This window comes from Myotis brandtii, unplaced genomic scaffold, assembly GCF_000412655.1.
Source record: "Myotis brandtii unplaced genomic scaffold, ASM41265v1 scaffold237, whole genome shotgun sequence".
Lineage (NCBI taxonomy): Eukaryota > Metazoa > Chordata > Mammalia > Chiroptera > Vespertilionidae > Myotis > Myotis brandtii.
In genome coordinates, this window is record NW_005358943.1 from 1,250,666 (window position 1) to 1,276,253 (window position 25,588).

The window sequence follows — 25,588 nt, forward strand, 5'->3', positions numbered from 1 at the left end:
ACTCCCCTGCCTCTACCCCCACCCCAGGTCTTCACCACACTATTGTCTGTGTCCATGGATTATGCATACATGTATGCCTTGACCAGCAACATCCTAGAATTTGGGACCCCTGCTATGTTAGTTTAATGTTTCATGGCTATATTCATTCATATATGTTGTCTTGATTTAGAGTTGTCAGATAAAATATTGGCTGCCCAGTTAAATTTGAATTTCAGATAAACAGTGAATAATTTTTTAAAAATTGATTTTTAGAGAGAGAGAGAGAGGAAGGGAGAGGGAAAGAGAAAAATGGATGGGAGAGTAAAACATTGATCGGCTGCCTCCTGCACGCCCCTTACCAGGAACTGTAGGGGGCCGAGCCTGAATCCCAGGCATGTGCCCTGACAGGGAATCAAGCCAGCACCCATTCCGTGCATGGGACGACGCCCGCCCAACCAACTGAGCCACACCAGCCAGGGCTAGATTGAATAATTTTTAAAGTATAAGTATGTCCCAAATGTTGCATGCAACATACTTACACTAAAAGTGTTTTTGCTGTTTATCTGAAATTCAAATTGAACTAGGTGTTCTGTATTTTTATTTGCTACATCTGACAACTCTATGCTGGGAAGACTGGCTTCCCAACAGGAGAAGGCAGGTGATCTGAGGAACCTGGAGGTCTCAGATATTTTCTAACAGAGGTTTTGGGAATCAGAGACCCCTGTGATATCACTAATGTCTTTGGTTATTGCTCAAAGCAGGTCTGACACAGAAAACCTGTGAGAAGAGTGCCCTGGCCCTTTGATGTTAACAGTCATCTCTCCTGAGTTTTAATGTTCTGTGTTGAAAAATTCTGAACTAAGACTCTGAATTTATATAAAATGACAGAAACCACTTTTCCCTTTGAGAGATATGAATATAGAAATAGTGCTTTAAAAACTTTAACCTTAGAAATATAGTCTCTATTGATCTGAATTGCTAATGCAAAAATACTGTTTTTATTTTTAAATCTATATGTCTCTGCCTTAAAGTTTCCATAAATATTGTAGCAGAGTATTAACTTTTATTATTTATGAATCTATTGAACTTTGCAAGGATTTGCTGACAGTTAAAATATAACAATTTTAAGGGTAGTTCATTTTACATCATAAATAACCTAAAAGGTCAGTCAGTGTCTTACAATAGCATTCAAAGAGAGTAGATATTGAGAGTATTAGATGTTAGAAGAGTTGACAGTTACCTTTGAAAAGATCCATTCATTTTTTAAAAAAATTGGAAATAAAAAATAGAAGTTCAATCAGGGTTAAAATGTATTGACAAGTGATTGTTTTTGTTGACATCTTTTCTATATTTTTTAAAATTCTTCCTTTATTTGGTAGTATCTTCCTTTATTCAAGCTTGTTGTTTTTTGGTTTGTGGTATTAATTAGGATATAGGCTAGGCTGATCTAACAAAGCAACTCTAAGTGGCTTAAGCAAAATATGAGACTCTCTCTCTCTCCCTTTCCCTCTCTCCCCCCTACCTCCCTCTCTCGCATGTACACACAGCACAGATGAAAGCCTACCCTATGTCCTGGCAGCTTTCCTTTTCTCAGCCTGTAGCCTTCAATGACTTGGTCCAAGCTGGCTGCTTCTCCCCCAGTGGGAAGAGGTGAAGGAACCAAGGGACTCATGTTCTAATGTTCTCAGAGTGAGACCCAGAAGTGACACATTACTTTTGCTGACATTCCACTGAATGGAACTTAATCAAATGGTCAGAACTAGCTATATGGGGCCCTGGGAAATATCTGGGACCATCTCAAAATGCTATTTTTTGATTTATTTAGTGGTGTTGACAAAATAAGCAATGAGATTCTTTAAGCAAAAATCCATTTTTCTTTTTCTTTTTATTGAGTTTAGTGGGGTGACATTCATTAACTAAATTATATCGATTTCAGATGCACAATTCCACTATACATCATCTGTACACTGTATTGTGTGTTCATTGCCCCAAGCCAAGTCTCCTTCCATCACCATTTATCCCCTCTCTAGCAAAAATTCATTTAAAAATGTCTTTTACTTTCTAGTAAAATAATTATAACTTGATTTACTTTCATTTAAGATAATAAAATTAATATATCTTATTATCTATATATACAAAAGCCTAACCAACCAGCCGACCAGCCAGTAGCTATGATGTGCACTGACCACCAGGAAGTATTTGCTCAACGCAGGAGCTGCTGAGCCGTGGTCACTTGGCAGCAGCAGTTCTCGGGTGACGCACCCCCAACCAGAGAGGAGGGAGCCCGATTCCGATTCTGGGGTCCATCACCCGAGAACCGCCCTCTCACAATCCAGGACCCCTCGGGGAATATTGGTGAGCTGGTTTCGGCCCAATCCCCACAGGCCAGGCCAAGGGACCCCACCAGTGCACCGAGCCTCTAGTATAACATAATAATAGTATCTATCCATCAGGATATTTTAATAATAATTATGATCTCCGTGTATTTGGTTAGAAAAGTATAATGGAAAATTATACTTGTGTACAAAATAAGTTAATATCTAGGTTTAATACTTGTATGGAAAATAAGTTAATATCTAGGTTTAATTCTTGATGGAGGTTTTACATGTCTATGTTTCTACTAGAGGCATAATGCACAAAATTCGTGCAAGGGGCTCAGCCCTTGCAGCCCCAGCTGCCTCACGGCCCCATGGCCCTGCCCACTGGTCCTTCCAGAAGGTCGTTCTGCCATCTGGTCTAATGAGCATATTAGTTCTTTATTATACAGGATTGGATTTACAATTCGATGAAGAATTTTTATTTTTCATAAACGTATACTGAAAGTAATTTTCGAATATTATGCTAATTAGAACATTTGTTTTAACTTTCTACTCTAAAAACACTTTGAGAGACTTAATGGAAACAACTGCTCTAATGAACCACTGTTTCTTTCAATACTGCTTAATTGTGTAGTTTGGTGTATATTATAGACATTCCATTATTTGGTGCCATGGATGTGGTGGCTGTTATGAAGGGTTCTTGATACCTCCGGAAGCTTGATGACAAGCTGTTACCTTGTTGGTTAGAGCCCAGAAGGTTCAAGAAGAATTACGAACAAGGACTCATATTCTTCTGTGTTTTCCCTGGTCTTTTTGAAAATGAGAATCTCCTGGGCACTTATTAAATATTTAACTTTCTGGGCCTCCATCTGGAGATTCTGATTCAGTGGTTTTAGGTGGGGTTTCGGAAAGATGTGCATTTAATAAGTACCCCAGATGATTCTTTTCATCAGGGAAGTTTGAACAACACAGCACAGTGCTAGACTTCATCCACTGTGCTAAAGATCAAAGACAGCATCCTCATTCCAGGTGGGCTGCCAATCATGACCAAGAGCCTTTTAAAGCTCTTCCTCTGCCATGGAAGAGATGAGATGACCATAGCAGCTGTCTACTGTATGCACCCGAGGGGCATACCTTTGTGCTTTGATGACGAGTCACAAAATGGCATATATTTTCTCTCTGGTCCCAGACTCACTATCTGGTGGCACCTATTCTCATTTGAGAGGAAATAGTTTAATGATCATGGACCTGGGCCTAGAAATCCTTCCTCACACTCCAATCCCCAAGTAATGGAATTGACAGTAGTTAGCAGTAATGACTACCTGAAGATCATAGATTAATCAGTCTCCCAGTGATGGCTTTTTATTCTTTGTAATCCTTTAGTCTCTAGATTCTTGGTATCCAGAATATTTTCCTTTTCTTTCTTCTTCACTCACGAAAGAAGGAAAAGTAGCAGTTTATGTAATGAAACTCTCTAGCCTTTCTCTGGGCTTGGAATAGCTAAAGCTAAAGCCCATAATAGGATAAAAATAGCAAGGACCTTTGATAAGCAGACTTTTTTTTTATTATTAGGCATCTGAACTGAAAAGCTCTTTTTATTCGAAGATTCTGTTTCTTTGATCACCAAAATGAAGCACCATTTAGAATCGGATTCTGCACAGGGGTTATTACATAAGGTTTCCCACCTTCACTCTGCAAGTTGCAGGGCATCTATGTTCTGTTTAGTTTTGGGTACAGTTCCACAGAGTGGGATAGCCATACACTTCCTAGTTAATTCTACGTGGAATTGTGCAACTGTGTCATGAGTAAAGAGTGTTGAGGCAATAGTGAGAAATTTAAAAAAAGAACATCTTTTGGTAATGGTCTGTAGTTGCCTTGAACAGTTAGTGGGCAAGAGAATTCTTTTCTGATATGGGATAATACGTGTCTCTAACAGCACACCTCTGTTTTTAGAATATCTGCTTGAGGCAACCCAGTTGAGGCAGTTTACATTCAGTGTGGGGTAAGTACCAAGCTGACCTGATGTAATCGCTCACTAAACATCAGAAGATACAGAAGGAGTCATCCTGAAACCCCCTTATAGTCCTAAGAAAGCACTCATTTATATATATAAAAGCCTAATATGCAAAGTGTCCCCTCGGGAGTTCAATCGGGAGACCAGGAGTTTGATCGCTTGCTATGATGTGTGCTGACCACCAGGAGGCGGCGTGAAATGAAGGCAGGCCCTGGCCGGCAGCCGGGGAAGAGAGGCCTTGGTTGGCAGCTGGGAGGCCCTGATTGGCCCTGATCGGCCCTGATCACTGCCCAGGCCTAGGGATCTTACCCATGCATGAATTTCATGCACTGGGCCTCTAGTTTGTAATAAAATACTGGAAACAACAGTGTATATTTTTACAAACTGCAACTATGTTTTTTACAACTATGTTTCTGGTTTGCAGGCCTGTACCGATTGTGTTCATTGTTGTACCTCTAGTTCCTCATCCATAACTGATGCTCAATAAATATTTCTTGCATAAATCAAGAAATGAATGAATATTTTATTCTTGTTACCTGAGAGGTTTGTACATAAAGACTGTCCTTCAAGAGGTGCTGGAAGGGTTCTGGTTTGAAGTCCCTTTATTGACCAACCTTGAGGAGCACTGAAAATGGCCAACGATAGTGGTGATGATGACATGTTTTCAGGAGAAATAGTGACCATTAATAAGTAGGGAGCAGCAGGCTTTCTTCCTTGCTTTTCATCTCCTCCCTGCCACTCTCAAAACATGACCAAGCTGCACAGCTGATATTTATCTTTCTCCAGGGTCTAGAAGCAGCTTTCCCATCTCTTGACACAAATCATTCTCTTCTTGTATGGCTCAGATTGTTCAATAGCTTTTTCCCACACTGAGCTGAAAATTGTTTCTGAATTCTCCCTATCAGGACCATACAAAACACAACTTTCTCTCTCCCATATGGACACTCTAGATATTTGCTGGCAACATTCATAACTCCACATGAGCCTTTTAATGTGATAATGATAGCTGCCATTCACAGTATGCCAGGCCCTGTGATAAGCGCTTTATCTCCTTTAACCTTCCTAATAAACCTGCATGTTAGATGCCACTATGATCTTTGTGCCATAAATAAAACCCCGATGTTAAGTCATTGGCCTAAATCTACAAAGTTAGGAAGGTACAGCACAGAGACTTGAACATGTCTCTATTGGGGTTCAGTTTCAGGTCAACTTCACAATGAATTTGCCGTTATTTGTTTAAAAAGCTCAAGTTACTCTGTTTTCGGTAGCTAACATTGGCCTAACAAATATACTCACTGGTCTGCATTTTTCAGCCTCCAGCTTCCTCTTGCATTTGAAAAAAATGTCAAATTTTTGTTTTCTGTCTCCAGTCTCACAGCCTTTCTCTTTTTCGGCAGATTCGTACAGATCACCAAACGTTGGTTTGAACGACTTCTGACAGGAGCGAACCGTGTCTACAGAGCAGAACAAGTAAATTCCCACTCTGCCCGGCCACTAGGCAGTGTTTCAGAGATAGCACATGACCATGCTCTACCACCTCCTCCTAAATACAAAATATGTAGGTTACCCTGCTGGGGAAGGGCCAAGATGAGAAGACGGATACATTTCCTTTTGGTTTATCCTTCCACATGAATACATTGTCTAATGGTTTGGAAACAAAATAAGACTTCTTTTTTTCTTCTGAGCAAATTTTGGTGTTTGTAAGACCACTCTGAGTATTTCACAATTCTGGGTTGACTCAGAGCATCCCAGCCTCTTATCAGAGAAAGCACAATACTCCACCTGACCACTGTGTCATAAATAAAGACCGATTCCCAAGAACATGGGAAAGATAAGTGACCCTAGAGGTCGGGAAAGAGGAAATATGGTTAGCCACAAAAATGAAAAAGAAAAAAATCACACACACACATACTCACTACAGTGACATCTTTTAAAAAGTGTGTGATCCCAAACATATCTGTAATTCCACTTGTCTCAGGTTTTTCCAGCCTGGCCAGAAAGGCAGCCACAAGGTTAGATTAAGAATAATGATCTTTTCCTGCCTCTTATCCACTCAGACCCACTCCTGGAGAATCTCATGCATACTCAGATTCAGGTGCTTTCTGTTTTCACGGAGTGTTAGTTTGCTTCCTTATTTTTCACACTGGCTGCTCCCAGTAATGTGTGATGCTGAGGTCTTGGCTGGCCACCAAGCTGAATGACTGCACTGGCCAATGCTACTGGCTGCCAGGGCCCGGCATTCAGGGAACCAGAGCTACCAAAGTCACTCTTCCACCCCTTCGAGGCCCCAGTCAGGCCCAAATATTTGAGTCCTAGTAAAAAAAAATCACAGTTTAGACCAGCCGTGGGCAAACTACGGCCCGCAGGCCGGATCCGGCCCGTTTGAAATGAATAAAACTAAAAAAAAAAAAGACCGTACCCTTTTATGTAATGATGTTTACTTTGAATTTATATTAGTTCACACAAACACTCCATCCATGCTTTTGTTCCGGCCCTCCGGTCCAGTTTAAGAACCCATTGTGGCCCTCGAGTCAAAAAGTTTGCCCACCCGTGGTTTAGACTCAAGTTTGGACACCTGCCCTCCCTCTCCCCCCAGAGAGTTATTAGTAAACAAACCATAAAAAAGGCCGATTGGGGTTGAGCCAATTCTCAGGACTGCAGTGGAAGGTAGACTCCTCTGTATATCGATTATGATTCTCCTATTGCTGTCATGCAACCATTTACCTGCTTATTGTCATTATCACTTGAGTTAGCAGGCTCAGGAGGAGAAATTGGAAATCCAATTGATTTTATTAGCAAATTTGGTGGAATGTTTGGTGAAGGAAAAAGTCCTGAAAATGTAATACTGGCTACAAAGTGATTTGAGGATTATTCATGGGCTTTGCTTATATCTGTGCCCGTCCAACCATGCACTACCCCAGATAATTGGAAACGTGCCATATATGCAAAACCATGTCAGTGCGCAAGATGACAGTGTGAAACAGCAGATCTGGGTGTTGCTGCTAGCTCAGTCTACCACACTGTGATAAAATCAGCTAAAAACAAATTTGAAAACAAAAAGATAAAGTTACTGAACAAGACAGTATGCAACATTAGTTTGGAAATAGAAATCCATGGGTTTAATATTCAGTGTACAGACCCATAAAAAGTCAATTAAAGGTTTAATATTTTCATGCTGATTCATATGTGTATGCATGTTTCCTTAAGCCCTGGTGCAGAAATAAGCATTTCTAATAATAAATAAGCCTTTACTCATGAGGCCCCTTAGGCCTACCATGCTCACGAGTTGGAGTATGTTGGTCTGGAAAAAAGAACTGTTAGAAATATTAAAAAATCCCCCCAGATCTGAGAGATGAAACATGAAAAAGGGCTGGGCTGGGGGCTGGGTGGAGAGGGTCAATGGGGAATAAAAAGGGGACATCTGTAATACTTTCTACAATAAAAATACATTTTAAAAAATTTATTATAGTTGCTACCATTGTTACAATTATTTTCAGCTTCAATTATGGGCTTTTTTTTTTTTTTTTTTTTTTTTTTACCGTGCTTTATTTTCAGCCTCCTGAGATAGTAACCTGTAATTTTATTCATTAGTTTTTTACCCTCCCGAAGGGAAAAGAAGAAGATAAATGCGAGGGAGCTGATGTGATAAAAATGGCAAGGAGGTAAGAGGGTTCTAAACTCAGGAATTCTCTGCAGGAAGCAGTGTTGTATTAGGCAGGTGCATGCCAAACGATTTCAACTCTAATTTTTGATTCTGTAAATAAAATAAAATAAAAATGACCTGATTCTATTAGATCTTCCTTCCCCTGGGGAGTAGAGAGCTAATGACTGTTCAACATAGTTGCATCCAGGCAATGAAAGCAGAGCTGGAAGGCTTTGTCCTCTCCTGGGGGTGGGGTCGGGGAGGAGGGGCTGTGGCTGGGCAGGCTGGGACAGTTTAGAGAGCTAACACCCTTGAAAACTCCCTTTTGCTGTTCCTTCTCTGCCTCTCCTGGCCATGTGCCAAGGCAGAAAAGGGGACAGGGGTAGCTGTGCTAATAATACCTTACTTCTCAAAATTCAAACGTTATTGACCCATGATTTCCAGGACCTATGGGCCCCTGTCTTTACCCTGGTTCTCGGCCTTCCCAGGAGAAAGGAGAGGAATAGCAGTGACATTTGAAGTCATCCCTGGTTACCGGAATGCAAAACAACCTGAGAGGCTTCTGAGCAACAGTTAATGGAGTCACCTTTCAGGAAATCTGCAGCAGTAATTATTTTAAAAAGGGGAGCAGGGTGGTGGAACGCAGAAGGAGACCAACGTGGGATGATGAGGGATGGAGAAAGCAGGTGAGGTCAGCTCATCCTAATATATATAAACCCAGAGTCCGTAACATCCAAAATGACTGAAGGCTCGACCAACCAGAAGTCAGTGCTGGGTTGCCGTGGCGATCCAGCACTGACTCAACCCAGCACTGACAGCTGAGGGGGCTGCGAATCAGGCCCCAGGAGAGAGAAGAAGGGTCTGATCCGTAGCCTCCATGGCAACTATTGATCAGCCCTTGCCTCTCTCTTTCGCTCCAGGCCTGGCCAGCAGCCACACCTCTCTTTCCCTCGGGCCTCTGCTGCTGCTGATCAGCCTTGCCTCTCTGATCAGGCCTGTTGTAAGCCCGGAGATGCTGACTGGCATAGAAACTGACCAATCAGAATTAAATCTGGGTGAAGTGCAAGGAGCTAATGGTTGCCTAGGAGGTGGAGCTTTTGACACTGACTAGCATAGAAACCAACCAATCAGAACCAAATCTGGGTGAAGTTTGAGGAGCCAATGGCTGCCTAGGAGGCAGAGCTTTTGACGCTGACTGGCATAGAAACTGACCAACCAGAACCTAATCTGGGTGGAATGTGAAGACAGAACCTAAGGTGGGAGTTGAGGAGGGGTTTTAAGGGCAACAGCTGTTTGGTGTAAGGTATAAGAAAGCGGTTCAATTTTTTAATGACCGGTTTGGCAGTATAGTGCATATGGCTGGCTATCAGTCCAGATATAGGGATTATGTATTTTTGTCTGCCAAGAGCATCTCCTCCTGATGAAAAAGGCTTTCCCTCCTCATTTAAGCAATCCTTTCCTATATAATATATCTATACTAATAAAAGGGTAATATGCTAATTAGACTAGGTCAACTGGCCATCTTCTAGACATCCGACTTTCTTCTGGACAAAGCCATGGTTGTGGGGGCTGAGGCAGAGGCCTTTAGGGGCAATCAGGTCGGCAGGGGAGGGCCATTGGGGGCGAGATCAGGCTGGCAGGGGAGGGCAGTTAGGGGCAGTCAGGCAGGCAGAGGCAGTTAGGGGCAATCAGGCCTGCAGGGGAGAGCAGTTGGGGATGAGATCAGGTCGGCAGGGGAGGGCAGTTAGGGGCGATCAGGCAGGTAGGCATAGGGGTTAGTGGCAATCAGGCAGGCAGGCAGAGGCAGTTAGGGGCAATCAGGCAGGCAGGCAGGTGAGCGATTAGGAGCCAGTGGTCCCAGACTGTGAGAGGGATGTCTGACTGCCAGTTTAGGCCTGATCCCACATGCTTGCTTTTCCAGGGTGTTAGCTCTCTAACTGGCAGTTGGATATCCCCCAAGGAGTCCCCGATTGGAGAGGGTGCAGGCTGGGCTGAGGTACCCCCCTTCCCCTATACACGAATTTTGTGCACCAGGCCACTAGTGGGATTATAACAGGACAGGGTTGATAAGATAAGGGGGAGGCAACTTTAAGAGCTTTTTTTTTGTTTTTGTTTTTTTCCCAGATGAAAGGCCTGAGGTTCATGAAGGCTACGTCTTTTAAGGTTTCAGAAAAATAAGATTGGACATTTTCATATAGATGTTGATGTTATGCAACAAGGGCCAGCACTGCTATCTACAGTGTGGGCTACAGGCAGGAATGAGTGCCAACAGGAGGATGGGGCGGAGCAACATTTCCCTTCACCTTGGAGGAGTCTTGATACACTGTTACAGTGCCTCCGATCAGGGCACCACCCTGGGGCTAGATGTCATCCAACTAATAAGCTCTCTACTACCCAGATCTTTAATTTCAGAGCAGACGAAAAAGAAACTTTGTGAACTTCCATGCCAATGTGCATTCGTGCTCTACTTACTAGAGATGCGTGTGGCAGGCATAGTGTGGAGGGGAGAAAATGCCACCTCCCGAACAGTTAGATCTCTCTGCTTTTCTGCATTCTCTTCCCCTAGTTCCCCAGGCAAGATTGAGGGGTGGGTGGTGGAAAAGGCATTAAGATCCATCTTTCTAAAATGCCAGTTTTCTCTCGGTCTCATGATTCTTTGAGTAACTGGAAGGGTTCCTAGAGCAAACGAAAGCTGTGGTTGTAACTCAGTCATCCCTGAATTGTATTAGCCAGACCATTACAGTTCTGTCCATCATGCTGAGATGACAAACCTCCAGGGCATGGACCCGTTCTTCTCCATTTTATATTACAGTCAACTCAAGATTGGCCCTTGAGAAATCACAAATACAAATAAAATGAATATGATTTCATATAAATGCTATCTGAACTACTATATATTAAAAAATAATGGAAAATGTCAGGAAACTCCTAGTAAAATTGGTAAGTGAAATTAAGATAGAAACAGAAAAATAAAACACCTCCCATGGACCCCCATTTTATTATTTTTATTATTTTTTTAAGCAATTTCTTGTCTTCAGAACTATTTTTTAAATATATTTTATTGGTTTTTTACAGAGAGGAAGGGAGAAGAATAGAGAGTTAGAAACATCAATGAGAGAGAAACATCAATCAGCTGCCTCCTTGCACACCCCTACTGGGGATGTGCTGCAACCAAGGTACATGCCCTTGACCGGAATTGAACCTGGGACCTTTCAGTCTGCAGGCCAACGCTCTATCCACTGAGCCAAACCGGTTAGGGCTGGACACCCCATTTTAAATTAATGTGACATTCCAGTAGAATACTGCTTAGCTCAGTTTAAAATGTGGCAATGGCTTCTAGAATTTGACCAACACCTATCATTTGACACCTGTATCCAATTGGTTTTCAAAGCCTATAGCTTCTTACATAGTTCTGCTGGTATCTACTTTCTCCTATTAAAAAAGAAAACTAATCATAGTCACCACATAGAATTCTAGTATCTGGCAGGTGTAAGAATTCATAAACATCATTTAAAATTTCATAATTATTTTAAATATTATATTGATTATATTAAACTAAAAGCCCCGTGCACCGATTTGTGCACTGGTGGGGTCTCTCGGCCTGGCCTGTGCCCTCTCACAATCCGGGACCCCTTGGGGGATGTCGGATAGCCGATATCGGCCCGATCCCCGCTGGCCCAATCCAGACAGGAGGGAGCCCGATCCTGTGCATTGAGCATCTGTCCCCTGGTGGTCAGTGTGTGTCGTAGCGACCGGTTGACTGGTTGTTCGGTTGTTCAGTCATTCGGTTGCTTAGGCTTTTTTATATATATAGATAGAATTTACAACTGTACCATTAATCTATTTTTTTCCTATATGAAACTGGTTTTGTCTCTACATCATATTGTAATATAAAGTCTTGCAATGGATGTGATACTTTTAATCACAGTAGGGTAGTTTTTTCATTCATGCTTGCTTTTCCAGTTGTGTTTGAAACCCTGGAGAGTTTCTCCTGGCTTTAGGGCCATTTGTTGGGTGCCAAAGTGATCTAGATAGTGGTGCTTGTTCTTAATCACCCTTTACTTGTCACATTTGATTGTCTCAGTGTTGTTAGACTTCCATAAAGATGGTTAACCACCCCTCCTCATTCTCCTTAGTTACTTCTCTTTCTTTTACTTGACCCTTTTCCCTCCTATGTCCAACTGGAGCCATTCATGAACTCTTTTGTAAATGCTTCATTAGTGGCCATGCTTAGGAAGGCATCTTTCTTAGTTATGGCAGTTTCCCACTACTGAATTGCTAAACTTCCTGTGCCCTCTGCCAGTATGTGAGCCTTGACCCATTTCTTGATATACTTGAGACTCCATTCATCTCTAAAGATCTTCAGTAGTTAGTTCCAATGTGTGCCTCTCATTCAGGCAAAGCCACATGACAGAATGAATATATACATAGTGCTGAGAACAGCACCTGTTGTGCAGTATATGCTATGCAATCGTTAAATGCATAAATAAGTGAATTGTGCCCTCTACGTACTGGAATGGGCTGTGGTTTGCATATACTTCCTTTTTACCGTTATTAAGGCCTTTGTTGTTGTCCATAGTCAGGGATGTGCTGGAGCTGGCTTGCATGGGCTTACAGTTACTTGCTAAATTTTCAGGAGTTTGGTGATCTGGCTGTTGAACACAGCCATAATGAAAAATTAAATTATAAGAACTTAAAAGTAATTTATTTTAAAAATAGAGGTAATAAATACTCAAAACTCAATAACTTTTTTGCATTTTGATGTTATCTATGTGTTGAGGTTATTTATGTCTGCCAAATCTGTATGTAGGTGGCTCACAGCCATGGACAGCACATGGCTATGGTTGCTCCCTTTAGTGAATGTTTGCCTTCAGTGGATAGAAGGGGAAGGCTCATGCTGTTTCAGATATTGCTCTTACCTGAAATTGTCTTCCAACCATTCTCATGAAAACTTTTTCTATTAAAATTGTTTAATATATAGCATTCATACATAAAATATGCACATATAGTATATATGACATAAATGTATAGTTCAACAACTAATTTGTAATAAATACTCAAGAAACCACTACCCAGGTCAATAAGTGGAAAGTGATCAGCACCTCTGAACCCTCGGATGCCTTTTCCAAGAGAGAGAAAACCACTTTCCTCATGTAAACTTCATTCTCCTTTATAGTTTCACCACTTCTTTTCATATCAATTCACATCATTTATTTGTTTCTAACTTGAAATTTGATATCCATGAAATCATACAGTATGTATATGTCTGGATTTTTTTTCCTTTTCAATATTAGTGTTGTGTGCTTCAGACATGCTATCATTGCTAAAAAAAATAAAATAAAAATCAATGCTTGTAACTCTGAGACAAGCAAGCACTTGGTCACTTTTAATGAACTTATCCTGCTAAATGGAGCTGAAATTCAACTAAAGTAGTGAAAAGGGGAACCTTCCTGGCCCCAACTGCCCTCGGGCTCTTTCTATTTTCTTCTCTTGAAGTCAGGCCACCAGAGTCGGCCTCATTCCTCACATATTTGCTCTCTCTGTGCTATCAGAACCGACTTCCTAGAAGTGCAGGGCCCACAGCAATCTTCTAAGCACAACACCTGGCTGGTGGCAAGTGACCACCACTTTGGGAGCCCAGGTGGCATTTGACATTGACTGGAAGGGTGCTGTCTCCTTCAACCCTGTGTTGGGGATCCAGGCCTGCTCTGGTTGGGGCGGAGGTGGCTTCCTTGTGGTGCCAATCTTGAACTCATGGGGGCTAGGCAGAGGGTATGATGGGGTGAAGCCAACCTTCTGCAGTCCTTGAAGGGAATCTGTGTGCAGGAGGTGGAAATTTGGGAAGCGATGCGCTAAGGTGCTCAGTAATGAAGAAGTTCTCCATTAGCATTACAGCAGAGTTCTGGATTCCATCTGCTGTTCCAGAAACAAACCTTTAGCTTCTGAATTGAGGAAAGTTTATGATGTTCCAAGGGGAAGTTCTGAGGCAGCTTCAGGGAAGCTGACATAGTGTAGCATTCATAGGAGACGTGGCAGTGGCCTTTACCAATGTAAGGAAGTAGCATGGTATTTAACATTGCTACAACTGTACTGGTGTGCAGTGCCTTGGGTATGCGTGTGTGGTGGGGAACAGAGTTCCTAGCCTCTAAGGAATCTTAGTTCATCTTGCTGAGTTTAATAAAATGCAGGGATCTCTCTTATTGTGTAGGGAAAAAAATCAAAACAAAGCAAATTAACTTGACTGTGTTATAATCTCTAGATACCTCTTAGTTTTGTACCATTGTTCACAGCAAAACTACTCAAATAAATAGCCTTGATCTCTTTTAATCTGGTCACTTTCCCAGAGTCAAGAAGAGGCTGAAACGAAGAACAAGCTACCTTGGGAAAAGAGCTACTGGAGAACAAGTACAAGTTCCTGGTACTCACAAATGCGATTGCTGAAGTTGGTACCAATTAAGACAAATGGAGAATCCATCATGAGCTCCAACAAACAGCTAATAGAATTTCCAATAATGAAGAAAATAGAGAAAAAGAAGAGATGGAGAAAACAAAGTAATTTTTTTTTCTCAGAATGATCACATTGAAAGGGCCTATAAAATGCCATGCTGAATAACAGTTTTTAGCATCTTACACCAACTATATTCCTGGTAAATTTCAGAACATGGGAAATAAAAAAAATGACTAAAAAATTTTCAGAGGAAAAACTGTTTACCTACAAAGGCAAAGGAATTAACTTTTATTTCAGTCTTTTCATCAAAAGCACTAGGTGTGAGAAGATAACTACAACTCCTGAAAGGAAAGATTTTAATCTAGAATTTCAGATCTGGCCAAAAAGACATTTTCAAAAAAGCAAAAATTTTATCTCTCAACTTTTTCTAAAAAAAAATTTTAGGATAAATCAAGAAAAGTGAAAATGAATCCAAGAGAAAAGTGGATATGGAATCCAAGCAACATCAAAACTAATCTAATCTATCTATCTATCTATATAAAACCCTAATATGCAAATAAACTGAACGGCAGAACAACCGAACAACTGGTTGCTATGATATGCGCTGATCACCAGGGGGTGTGCACAGAACATGGCTGGCATTGGCAGCAGGTGGCAGAGCACGGGACATCGACCATGGTAGGATGGTGGAGCAGATGAGCAAGGGCACCAGACCAAGACGGGGTGCCGGTCGCTGTCAAAGGGATGAGCCTCTGGTGGTTACTGAAAATTCTTTGCACCTGCGTGCCATGGTCCCGCCAGGTGCTTGCACCTGCTGCTGGTGCCAGCCCCATTCGAACCTGCAGCTGGCACTGCCACTCGTGTGAGTGGCGGCTGCTGGCCCCGATCGCCCCTGAGGGCTTCTCCACCTTCCCCTGCTCCTGAGGGGCGATGGGGCAGCAGCTGCTACTTGCACCCACTGCTGGTACCGGCCCCAATTGTTCCCCACCAGCAGTGCATGGGAGTGGTGGTGGCGGGAGTGGGGCTACCAGCAGACAAGGGACCGGGGGCCGCAGCAGGAGGGGCCCGGTGGGGGCATGGAGGATGGGCCAAGCCCCGCCCCTGTGTCCACTGCAGCCTCACAGCCCACAGTTCCTTTCAAAGTGCACAAATTCGTGCACTGGGCCCCTAGTAATATGATAAAATCCTAGGGTGATCCAAAATATAACATGAAGCTCAAGGTTCCAGAAAGAATACCTTCAAAGAGAAAATGAATAATATCACAAAATTTTATCATCAAGAAGGTGTGTCATCTTACTGGTAAGATAATGATTTGTTTTACCAGTCACAAGAAAGACTGACAATTATAAGCTCTGGGAAAAGAAACTGTGTTTTTAAAAAAATCATAATCTAAATATTGAGCCAACTAAAATGTGACAGTTTTGAGTACTTGACGAATTATAAGAAAAGTGTATATGTTTGGACTTGATGTTTGGAATATTTTCCTTCTACACAATAAGATTAACTGAGATTTGGGGGTTTATGGGAAGTTTAAATAGGATAATATTTGAAGGCACCCAATACAATACCTACTATACAGCAACTGCTCAAACATGAGTTCCTTCTTCATTATTCCTCCCCCAGCTCCTAGCACTTCTTGGCAAAATTGTGTTTTAAATAAGCATATCAAACTTCGCAGGTGTATAAATGAGACTTCAATCATTAAAAAAAAATTATTAAATTTCCCTTTGGGAAGAAATGAAAGCAGTTTGTCCAGATATATAATTAACTGACTGCATTGGGTTGCCTACAAAATTCCAAAGCATAAATAATATTTAGAGAGAAGAGTTTTTTTGGTGGGGATTGTTAATGCTTTTAATACTTTAAAGGATTAATGTAGTAACTGAAAATACAATACTGGACATAAGTACGTGTTCTCTCTGAAGAAACAGCAGTATATCATAACAGACCCAAGTGATACATTTATGATTGCTTTACTCTCCCCCCCCTTTCTTTATAGCAAAGCATATATTCCCACTGCTCTGTTGCCATAGACATTTCAAGGAGATTGGTGTGTTTCAATAGGTTTCCTGTCCTTCCTTTAAAAGAAGCAGAGTCTATGAAAAATCCTAGGCAGATCATTAAAATTGTAATAGTACCCCAATGTGGAAGATGAAAGAGAAGACCTCTGCTTCATGCGGGATTTATTTTTAGTACTCAGTGGTGTGTTTTTTGTACGGTACTTGGATCAGGTCATCCCAGAAGGAAAGGATCACATTAACATTGGTGTTTGTGGTGAAATATAATGTTATTTAGTGGGACTCTAGTCTTTGAAACATAGATGAAAACCAATGGAGATGATCCTAGATCAAATCCCATTTATTGAAACCAGCTATTTTGGCCAGTGATGTGTCTGACAATTCAATGTAAACTCATCCCCCTCTCTCTCTCTTTTTAGAAAACAATTTATTGCCCAATTTCAGAAAGCAATCTATTGTCTGATGCATGCCAGACCACATGCAAAGTATCTGTCAGATTTGCCGGGGAGTCTTAAAGTCATAATGTATTTGCTTCCACATCAATATAGCCCCAGTATCTCCCCAGTGTTTTCTAAAAATGCAAAGTCAATAAGGATAGATGCCTGATATACTAATAAGAGGTAGTTCAGTTATTTATTTTAATATATTTTTATTGATTTCAGAGAGAGAGAGAGAGAAACATCAATGATGAGAGAGAAGCATTGATCGGCTGCCTCCTTCATGCGCCCACTGGGGATTGAGCCCTCAACCTGTGCATGTGCCCTAACTGGGAATGGAATTGGACCGTGATCTCCTGGGTTGACACTCAACCACTGAGCCATCCCAACCGGGCTAGTAGGTAGCTCAATTATTGATGGCTCTGTTACTTCAAGTCAGTCCTGGAGCACTGTCCCTCCTCTTCGTTTCTGCCTGATGTTTCCAGTTCTTGCCTTTCATTAGAGCCTCAGCAGGGTGGGGTTTCTAGAACAGGTGGGTGGCAAGATGAAAGCAAGCTAATTTTAATATTTTGGGAGCTTTGGCAAAAGGTTGATGAGGAGGCAATTTTAGAATGATTTAGAAACTAGAAAATTCCATTTGCTTTTGCCTACCGCTGGCATTGTATGATTAGCTCTGAATGTTCATGCAAAAACAGTATTTTCACAATGACCATTAAGAAAATCACACTACTCAAAATGTTCATAGATAATGTCCTTTCTGCTAACTTTGTGATTTTGGTGTCAACTTCAAAAAGAAAATAGCCAGTTATTCTACTAGCAACATGAGATTTTTGGGGAATAGAGTAGAGAATTGCAGTTTAGGACAAGTAAGCTCTGGTGAATTGTAGGCAAGTCCAAAGAGACAAAGGGGAGATTAGCTTCCATTAGGATTCGGGCGGATACTGGGGAGGACTGCTGTGAATAAACGTTCACTGGAGAAGAATAAGAGTTTGAGGTTGTGGTGGTTTCTCATTGGCTGCAATCGGTGGCTACTATGTTGTTGCTGGGGTAGGGAGAGAATCTTCCAGTTTTCTTTTTAAAACAGGAGGTAACATTTCTATATGAAAAGTGTCTTATTAATTGTGCTCACTATATTACTTTTTCAAATTTACCAAGGAATTAAAAATTTTCAAAATTCAAAGAAAGGTTATACAACTAGTAAGAGCTGGATTTCAAATCCAACACCAAAACTCACATATTTAAGCACTTGGCTAAAGACATCTTGTTAAACGTAATCTCCCCATTCTCCAGGCATATACATCATTTTACATGAGGAAACAGGAACAACACATATGGAGGAATATTACATAAACCTGCTGAAAAGGCCTCATTCTCTTCTGGCCTCAATTGACTATTTTTAAAGATTATACTTAATTTGGGCCTTTGGAGCAGCTGATTTGTTAACCCTATTTTGTATCTTTTTTCTGAAATGTGCTCAATTAGACTGATTGATTTGTCATTCAACAGTATTTATTCATCTCCTACTACATACTCAGCCTACATGTAGCTAATGTAGAAAAGTTAAGTTAAAAATATCTTTCTACGGGAGAGAACCAAGATGGCGGCATAGGTAAACACCTATACTTGCTGCCTCTCACAACCACATCAAAATTACAACTAAAAGGCAGAATCACTACTACCCAGAACTGCAGGAAAGCTGGCTGAGTGAAAGTTCCACAACCAGAGAGGTGAAGAAAGTGCGTTGAGACTGGTAGGAGGTGTGGAGGCACGGAAAGTGCTGGCACCTGGATGTGCTGCTCTTTTAATCGGAGGGAGATACAAGCGCCTGCTTGCTCTGAACTCCAGTTCCGGGCGAGACTCTGGGGGACCCAGACACATACGAGGAGAAACTGGACTGTCTGGTATTGGGACAGGAACACGAGGGCGGCTTTCTCTCAGAGGTGCTTGCAGCAATCATTGTTCCTGCACGGGGGCACGGAACGCGGAGACCTGGGGACCTCTCTGGTGCAGGGCTGACTGGCAGCATTGCTGTTTGCTCCACCCTAGGGATTCCCAGAGACCCCGCCCCACCCAATTTACAACCCCACCCAAGCTGTGAGCATCAGCTTTTGCATATGAATGGCCTGCCCTTTCTCCACCTAAAACCTGTCAAACTGCAACAGGGTCAAAGAGCCCCAGAGCTTCCAAAAGAAGGCCCAAGGCCTGGCAGCAGCAGCCTGCCTTGCTTCACAGCTGGGCCTCGTCTGGGCATTTCCAAACCCCATACAAAGAGGAGGAATCTGCAGATGTCTCTGTAGATCCTGCTGGGCGGTCCCAGACAGTGGCTGACCTTACACCTCCTTGGAGATCCAAGAGCTTGTGTACCCAGTGGTCAGAGTGAAACCATACTGGATTACAGCTCTTCACATCCATAAGAGACACACTCAAGGGGCAGATTCAGTGAGCACCAAAGCCCCACTGAAGCAAGTCCTGCCCCATAAGGGTGTCTATTGGCCTGGAGGTCAATTCCTCCCAGTGACACCTAAAACAATCAAGGCATAACTACAACAAGACTGTGCACAAAGCCCACAAGGGGGTGCACCAAGTGTCCACCTCAGGTAACTGGGGAGGCTGAGCCACTGGGCCCTGTAGGACACCTAGCACACAAAACCACTCTACCAACATAGGGAAGCAGACAAAATGCGAAGACAAAGAAACAGGTCACAAATGACAGAAATGGAGGAAAGCAAACTATTGGATATAGAGTTCAAAACCACGGTTCTAAGATTTTTCAAGAATTTTATGGAAACCGCCGATAAATGTATTGAGATCCTTAAGAAATCTAGTGAGACCCTCGATGTTGTGATAAAGGACCAACTAGAAATTAAGCATACACTGACTGAAATAAAGAATATTATACAGACTCCCAACAGCAGACCAGAGGATCGCAAGAATCAAGTCAAAGATTTGAAATACGAAGAAGCAAAAAACACCCAACCGGAAAAGCAAAATGAAAAAAGAATCCAAAAATACGAAGATAGTGTAAGGAGCCTCTGGGACAACTTCAAGCGTACCAACATCAGAATTATAGGGGTACCAGAAGAAGAGAGAGGGCAAGATATTGAAAACCTATTTGAAGAAATAATGACAGAAAACTTCCCCTACCTGGTGAAAGAAATAGACTTCCAAGTCCAGGAAGCGCAGAGAACCCCAAACAAAAGGAATCCAAAGAGGACCACACCAAGACACATCATAATTAAAATGCCAAGAGCAAAAGACAAAGAGAGAATCTTAAAAGCAGCAAGAGAAAACAGTCAGTTACCTACAAGGGAGTACCCATACGACTGTCAGCTGATTTCTCAACAGAAACTATGCAGGCCAGAAGGGAGTGGCAAGAAATATTCAAAGTGATGAATAGCAAGAACCTACAACCAAGATTACTCTACCCAGCAAAGCTATCATTTAGAATTGAAGGTCAGATAAAGAGCTTCACAAATAAGAAAAAGCTAAAGGAGTTCATCACAACCAAACCAGTATTATATGAAATGCTGAAGTGTATTCTCTAAGAAGAGGAAGAAGAAAAAGGTAAAGATAAAAAATTTTGAACAACAAAGTGACAACAAATACATATCTATCAACAAGTGAACCTAAAAATCAAATGAATAAAAAACCTGATGAACAGAACAGACTGGTGAATGTAATAGAATCAGGGGCATGGAAAGGGAGCAGACTGACAATTCTCGGGGGGAAGAGATTGTGGGGGGTGCAGGAAGAGATTGGAAAAAGAGCTTACACCTATGGATGAGGTCAGTGCGAGGGGGCGGGAGGAGGACTGGAGTGGGGTGGGAACCGGGTGGAGGGAAGCTATGGGGGGGGAAGGAAAGAGGAACATCTGTAATAATCTGAACAATAAAGATTTTAAAAAAATATCTTTCTACCTTTGAAAGAATTTAGAGTCTGGTTAACAAGTAGACATGAGAATACATGTAAAATAAGAATGAACAGCACCAACACAAATATATGAGCAGAATTTTGATATAAACTCTTAGTGATCTAAAAAGACAGAAATCAGTGCTGTCTGGAGTAACCAGGGAATGCTTCATGAAGAAGGAATCTTAGAATTTCTTTGAAATATGTTTGAGATTTGAAAGCATTAAAAAGAATATTCCAGGTGGGAACAACATAAACAATGACACACAGGTAGTTTGTGTTTATGGAACAGTGATGCAACCTAATAGAAAGGGTGTGTACAGAAAGGTATAAAATAGTGAGATGAGTTGGATTGGAAGATATTAATTCTAAGGAGAGTAGTTTATTCTTGTTATCACAGAAAAACACACACAATTGTAGGCTGTATTTATTGGAATAAAGCACGATGAAGCTTTCTTTTTGGAAATCTGAATTCTCTAATTTTATTGTTGGGGCCTCAGTCAGCATTACTTTCAATGAGTTAGGTTTTTATGTTACAATCACAGCTTTCAATAAGAAATATCTTCACAAATCAGTCTAAGTAAACTCCTTACTGCATTCACTGCAGAGATGTTGTCAAATGTGGAGGAGGCTGCCAAGTATAACATTTCTTACATCTCTTTGCCCCTTCCTTGCCCCTCCCTTGGAGAGGAGTGAATGACTCAGATTGGTAATTTTGGAAGGAAGAACTGGACAATGGTAGAATGGTAGCTCATTCCCTTCCTCACTTCTTCGTTTTGAGAGTGAGTCTGTCCACAATGTGCCTTCTGCTATTCTGGAAGCTGAGTAGTAAAGGGACAGATCTTGCCTCCATTGGGGGCCACTGGGCAGTGACTGACAGAGTCCACCTAATTCTGGGTTCATGTTTAAGCCCATTTGTTTACAGATGTAAGTCACATTCTCAGACATCAGTAATAATCTTATTTTAGTTTCATTGGCTTACTCCTTTACTCCTCCTTCTAATTTCTTAATTGATAGAAAACTTGGATAGGAAAAAGGGTCGCTATTTGTTGAGTCTCTCCATCATCTTTAAAAAAAAAGCAGTAGTCATATTTTGCACATTAAGAACTATGATATGTACATCTTTCATTCCACTTTCTTCTTTGGATTGTTGAAAACCAAATTTTTACTAAATCAGAACAATTGTATATGCTTTTACTAGTATAGTCTACATATCTGTGTTTTATTTCTCCCTGATATTATACTTGTATTCGAATATATATTTTCTGTAATTCTGTTTTTAAGTTTACAATGAACTATTTTGTGCTTTCTATATGCCACCTCATATAGTTCTGTGGAAATAGGCCAAGCTTAAGTCATATGATATTTCATGATATATTGACAGGCTGGAGAAACAGGCTGGCTATAGAAAATGAAGGAGTCAAGTTAATTAGAAATGATTCAGGTTTTACATGTGACTATAAAAATGTGGCCTCATTGTGAAGCATCATCATCTTACTGATGGCAGGTGATGATTTTCAAATAAACGAGGGACCTCTGAGTGACATACCTCAAAAATGGGGCACTAGAAGGGAGCTTAGGCAATTGAAAGAAAGAGCAAATTGCTAAAAAAATGGGGTGGGGGGGAGAGAGAGAAAGAAAGAGAGAAAGAGAGAGAGAGAGACAGGCAATTGAAAGAAAGAGCAAATTGCTAGAAAAATGGGGTGGGGGGTGGGAGAGAGAAAGAAAGAGAGAAAGAGAAAGAGAGAGAGAGAGAGAGAGAGAGAGAGAGAGAGAGAGAGAATGACAGAGAGAGAAAGAGAGAGAGAGAAAGAGAGTGAAAGAGAGAGATATTATATACTTTGGAGGAATTTCAACAGCTGATGTGGAGAAAGAGGAAGCAAGATTAGAGAATGAAATGAAAAAGAATCAGACAAAGGAGGAGAAAATGATGTTTCTGAAACCATGGGAAGGAGCAGGTAGTAAACATGCAAATGCTGCATGTTCTGTCAACTGCAAAATAAAGTTTTAGGAGAATTATAATGTTTCCTTGAAGCATTTACTTTATCTTTCATTAATCTGGCTACCCATTCCAGGAATAGTTATACAGGGCTCAGTATAAAACTATGTAATTTGCGCTTTTTATATGATAAACACTAAGTAGAGGATTCGATGGAAGAGTTTAGGTTGCTGGTGTGTTATGTAGGGTAGTTTTCCCCACAAGGCTCTCTCTTAAATTGAAAGGCTGACTGTGATTATACAGTATGTGGGGGTGTGTGTGTCAGCTGGAGTGTGTGAGCAGGAAGCATGTAGTCAAGCTGGCCCCTCTCCTGGCTGATTAAATAAGAAGCAACTGATTCTGTGGCATCCGCATCCTGGATAGGAGCCCTGTCCTTTCCAGGCATATTGTCCAACTTGTTTAGAGAGCGGGCCTTTAATTGTAGTCTGGGGGAAAATGCTCCTGCTCCCAGTCCCTTTGCGCACGTGGGAGTGGAGGCGAGTGGGTGGGAGATGAGGCGAGTGGGTGGGAGTGGAGGCGAGTGGGTGGGAGTGGGGCTGGCTGGTGCAGCTGCTCTTAGACAGTCTTGTGATGGATCAACTGATTTCTGCCCCCTTCCCACTCTGATTCCAAGTTTGGAGCTTCTCTGGAGCTGGGTTGGGAAATAAGGGCTTCTGCTTCCACTGCAGCCTTCTTCTTTGCATGTTCTCAACTGCAGTCTGTACCCCCGTACCCACTCCATCTATCTGCACAATTCCACCTACTTTCTTTACTCTAGAAATTTTTCAAATCCTTGTTCTGTGGATGTCACTCCTTCCTCTTGGGACTGTTATAAATTTACTAGAGGCCCATTGCACGAAGAGATTCATGCAATAGGCCTTCCTTCCCCTGGCCACTGGCACCAGTTTTCCTCCAGCACCTGGGACCCAGGCCTTCACTCCGGCCTCAGTGGAGAAACCAAGCCTCTTCAGTCTTCAGTCATCTTCAGTCTTCAGTTGTCTTAAGTCTTCAGTCCTCTTCAGCAAGCCTCTTCAGTCTTCAGTCATCTTCAGTCTTCAGTTGTCTTCAGTCTTCAGTCATCTTCAGTCTTCAGTCTTTACTACACACCTGCATATGCAAATTAACTGCCATCCTTGTTGGGTTAATTTGCATGCTCATCCTGATTGGCTGGTGGGCGTAGCGGAGTGACACCAATTTGCATGTTTCTCTTTTATTAGTGTAGATTCTCTTTTTTATAAGTACTGCGCGCTAACCGATTGCGCCACTGGAGCTCCAGATTCTCTTTTTTGCATAAATTATTGTCATTTCAGTTGGCTCTTTGCAGGAAGGGGTCATAAATGTATGTGTTCAATTTAATATCTTGAACTGGAAGTCAATTCTCAAAGTAAAAATAAATTGCTAAGACCCTCACTTTGTTATTGAAAGCTCCTTACTTCTTAAACTGCATTCATGATAATTAATGAATTGTGATGATAAACAAATATATGTTCCTTTAAAAAATTCATTATTTCTAAGGATCAAACAGAGCTTCTGATCACCAAAAGTAAACTGTGACATCAAACCAAATTGATACAATTCCAGGCAAGGACAAGAAATTTGATATTGCTATTTTCTAACACAGCTATTGTGTAGAAAAATATATTATTAATGCCAAGAGCTGTTTCAGATATTCCAAATATTTATCTAACAATAGTTATGTTTTATGCACTCTGCTAGACTCTGGGTGTTTTCGTGAACAAAATAGATGCCTACCTGCCAGACATTATAGTCAGAGAGCAAGACATTAAATACACACAAGTATAAATACAACTGTGATGCCTTTTAAAGGAAAATGTAGGTTACTATGAGGAAGAATAATAGGAGGAGATCAGGAAAAATCCGTCTGGGAAGTGACATTTAAACAGAAGACTAAGATATTAGCTAGACAGAATAGTGGAGGAAGTATTGGAGGGGACAGACAGCAGGTAGGATGGCCAGTGTGGGAGGAGTGGACCAAGACAAGGCTGGAGAGAAGGGCAGAGGCCAAATCAAAATCCTGCAAGGTCCTGGATTATATCCTAAGAGCTGTTAAATGTTTTTACCACGGGCATTGATTAATCTGCTTTGTACCTTTAACACTTTGGTCTTTTTAGCTTTGTGGAGAACACATTGGTAAGGTAGCGCCACTGCAGTAGTATGAGTGAGAGGTGATGGTGGCATGGTTAGAGAATGGCAATGAACATTGAAAGAGGTGGATGAATTTGAGACATATATTGTGTGTTGGATTGACAAGACTTTGTGATTGTTGTGGTGGGTTTAGCAGGGGCATAATCATGGATTATTGGTGAGATTAAAGTGCCATTTAATGGGATGAAGAATAGAGAATAAAGATGACTTTTGGGAGAAAAACTGAGTTCAGTTTATAATTTTTACTTGGGTGGGAGACATAGCCGAGAAGAAATGTCATGAAGGCAGTTGGATGTATGGATCAAGGTCTCAGAAGAGATGTTGGCTAGTGATATAAATTTGGAAATTGTCATTATGCAACTGTTATTTATTCCACTGGAGTGGAAGATATCAGGGAGAGAGAGGAGAAAAAAGAGGAAATCCCAAGACTAAGCTCTGAATAAACTCAACACTCAGAAGTTGGACAGAGAAGGAGAAGCTGCTCTGAGAATTTGAAAAGAGCTAGAGAGGTAAAAGGAATACCAGGTGAGTTGAGGTCAAGGTTTTCAAGAGAAGAAAGTATTTTAAGAAGGAAGAAATAAGTGGTAAACCCTTAAAATACTCTTAAACACCTTCTAAGTTGAAGGATCCACATTATCTTTTTTTCTATAAAGCAGTGGTTCTCAACCTTACTAATGC